A 3,799-nucleotide genomic window follows, 5' to 3' on the forward strand; every position below is an offset into this window, starting at 1 on the left:
CTCTGGGTGCCTAAAATTCGCAATTCCCGCAAAGTCGGGAAGACGTTAAAGTTTTTGCCCAAAAAATGGCCATCGATTTAAGGTGATTTTCCAATAAGAAAATGCTTCCTATTTTGAATTTTTTCGAATATTTCCTAAACTAAGCGTCGGAGCACATGGCCGTGGAGGAACTTTTGGTAGCTTTTGGCAAGGGCTATCGGATGAAATAATAAGAAAGGCCATCAGAGCGATATTGGATTAATGCGGGCTCATAAACGCACCTGAGAAGTGAAAATTGGTACCTTGCACGCAGGATGCAAGAAATGCTTGAGTGTTAACCATCATCGGTACCAAGTACCTAGGTTATATCGAGTGCGTAGATGGAAGTCGGTACCAAAGGGAAACCTTCCTAGGCTAGGTGCACGCAAGTGAGTATGGATCGATCAGTAGAAAGATGGGAAGCCCAAGGAAACCTTCCTAGGCTAGGTGCACGCAAGTGAGTATGGATCGATCAGTAGAAAGATGGGAAGCCCAAGGAAACCTTCCTAGGCTAGGTGCACGCAAGTGAGTATGGATCGATCAGTAGAAAGATGGGAAGCCCAAGGAAACCTTCCTAGGCTAGGTGCACGCAAGTGAGTATGGATCGATCAGTAGAAAGATGGGAAGCCCAAGGAAACCTTCCTAGGCTAGGTGCACGCAAGTGAGTATGGATCGATCAGTAGAAAGATGGGAAGCCATAGGAAACCTTCCTAGGCTAGGTGCACGCAAGTGAGTATGGATCGATCAGTAGAAAGATGGGAAGCCATAGGAAACCTTCCTAGGCTAGGTGCACGCAAGTGAGTATGGATCGATCAGTAGAAAGATGGGAAGCCCAAGGAAACCTTCCTAGGCTAGGTGCACGCAAGTGAGTATGGATCGATCAGTAGAAAGATGGGAAGCCATAGGAAACCTTCCTAGGCTAGGTGCACGCAAGTGAGTATGGATCGATCAGTAGAAAGATGGGAAGCCATAGGAAACCTTCCTAGGCTAGGTGCACGCAAGTGAGTATGGATCGATCAGTAGAAAGATGGGAAGCCCAAGGAAACCTTCCTAGGCTAGGTGCACGCAAGTGAGTATGGATCGATCAGTAGAAAGATGGGAAGCCCAAGGAAACCTTCCTAGGCTAGGTGCACGCAAGTGAGTATGGATCGATCAGTAGAAAGATGGGAAGCCATAGGAAACCTTCCTAGGCTAGGTGCACGCAAGTGAGTATGGATCGATCAGTAGAAAGATGGGAAGCCATAGGAAACCTTCCTAGGCTAGGTGCACGCAAGTGAGTATGGATCGATCAGTAGAAAGATGGGAAGCCCAAGGAAACCTTCCTAGGCTAGGTGCACGCAAGTGAGTATGGATCGATCAGTAGAAAGATCGGAAGCCATAGGAAACCTTCCTAGGCTAGGTGCACGCAAGTGAGTATGGATCGATCAGTAGAAAGATGGGAAGCCCAAGGAAACCTTCCTAGGCTAGGTGCACGCAAGTGAGTATGGATCGATCAGTAGAAAGATGGGAAGCCATAGGAAACCTTCCTAGGCTAGGTGCACGCAAGTGAGTATGGATCGATCAGTAGAAAGATGGGAAGCCATAGGAAACCTTCCTAGGCTAGGTGCACGCAAGTGAGTATGGATCGATCAGTAGAAAGATGGGAAGCCCAAGGAAACCTTCCTAGGCTAGGTGCACGCAAGTGAGTATGGATCGATCAGTAGAAAGATGGGAAGCCATAGGAAACCTTCCTAGGCTAGGTGCACGCAAGTGAGTATGGATCGATCAGTAGAAAGATGGGAAGCCATAGGAAACCTTCCTAGGCTAGGTGCACGCAAGTGAGTATGGATCGATCAGTAGAAAGATGGGAAGCCCAAGGAAACCTTCCTAGGCTAGGTGCACGCAAGTGAGTATGGATCGATCAGTAGAAAGATGGGAAGCCATAGGAAACCTTCCTAGGCTAGGTGCACGCAAGTGAGTATGGATCGATCAGTAGAAAGATGGGAAGCCATAGGAAACCTTCCTAGGCTAGGTGCACGCAAGTGAGTATGGATCGATCAGTAGAAAGATGGGAAGCCCAAGGAAACCTTCCTAGGCTAGGTGCACGCAAGTGAGTATGGATCGATCAGTAGAAAGATGGGAAGCCATAGGAAACCTTCCTAGGCTAGGTGCACGCAAGTGAGTATGGATCGATCAGTAGAAAGATGGGAAGCCCAAGGAAACCTTCCTAGGCTAGGTGCACGCAAGTGAGTATGGATCGATCAGTAGAAAGATGGGAAGCCCAAGGAAACCTTCCTAGGCTAGGTGCACGCAAGTGAGTATGGATCGATCAGTAGAAAGATGGGAAGCCCAAGGAAACCTTCCTAGGCTAGGTGCACGCAAGTGAGTATGGATCGATCAGTAGAAAGATGGGAAGCCCAAGGAAACCTTCCTAGGCTAGGTGCACGCAAGTGAGTATGGATCGATCAGTAGAAAGATGGGAAGCCCAAGGAAACCTTCCTAGGCTAGGTGCACGCAAGTGAGTATGGATCGATCAGTAGAAAGATGGGAAGCCATAGGAAACCTTCCTAGGCTAGGTGCACGCAAGTGAGTATGGATCGATCAGTAGAAAGATGGGAAGCCATAGGAAACCTTCCTAGGCTAGGTGCACGCAAGTGAGTATGGATCGATCAGTAGAAAGATGGGAAGCCCAAGGAAACCTTCCTAGGCTAGGTGCACGCAAGTGAGTATGGATCGATCAGTAGAAAGATGGGAAGCCATAGGAAACCTTCCTAGGCTAGGTGCACGCAAGTGAGTATGGATCGATCAGTAGAAAGATGGGAAGCCATAGGAAACCTTCCTAGGCTAGGTGCACGCAAGTGAGTATGGATCGATCAGTAGAAAGATGGGAAGCCCAAGGAAACCTTCCTAGGCTAGGTGCACGCAAGTGAGTATGGATCGATCAGTAGAAAGATGGGAAGCCCAAGGAAACCTTCCTAGGCTAGGTGCACGCAAGTGAGTATGGATCGATCAGTAGAAAGATGGGAAGCCATAGGAAACCTTCCTAGGCTAGGTGCACGCAAGTGAGTATGGATCGATCAGTAGAAAGATGGGAAGCCATAGGAAACCTTCCTAGGCTAGGTGCACGCAAGTGAGTATGGATCGATCAGTAGAAAGATGGGAAGCCCAAGGAAACCTTCCTAGGCTAGGTGCACGCAAGTGAGTATGGATCGATCAGTAGAAAGATCGGAAGCCATAGGAAACCTTCCTAGGCTAGGTGCACGCAAGTGAGTATGGATCGATCAGTAGAAAGATGGGAAGCCCAAGGAAACCTTCCTAGGCTAGGTGCACGCAAGTGAGTATGGATCGATCAGTAGAAAGATGGGAAGCCATAGGAAACCTTCCTAGGCTAGGTGCACGCAAGTGAGTATGGATCGATCAGTAGAAAGATGGGAAGCCATAGGAAACCTTCCTAGGCTAGGTGCACGCAAGTGAGTATGGATCGATCAGTAGAAAGATGGGAAGCCCAAGGAAACCTTCCTAGGCTAGGTGCACGCAAGTGAGTATGGATCGATCAGTAGAAAGATGGGAAGCCATAGGAAACCTTCCTAGGCTAGGTGCACGCAAGTGAGTATGGATCGATCAGTAGAAAGATGGGAAGCCATAGGAAACCTTCCTAGGCTAGGTGCACGCAAGTGAGTATGGATCGATCAGTAGAAAGATGGGAAGCCCAAGGAAACCTTCCTAGGCTAGGTGCACGCAAGTGAGTATGGATCGATCAGTAGAAAGATGGGAAGCCATAGGAAACCTTCCTAGGCTAGGT

The sequence above is a fragment of the Anopheles funestus genome (genome assembly GCF_943734845.2).
Source record: "Anopheles funestus chromosome X unlocalized genomic scaffold, idAnoFuneDA-416_04 X_unloc_103, whole genome shotgun sequence".
NCBI classification, from domain to species: domain Eukaryota; kingdom Metazoa; phylum Arthropoda; class Insecta; order Diptera; family Culicidae; genus Anopheles; species Anopheles funestus.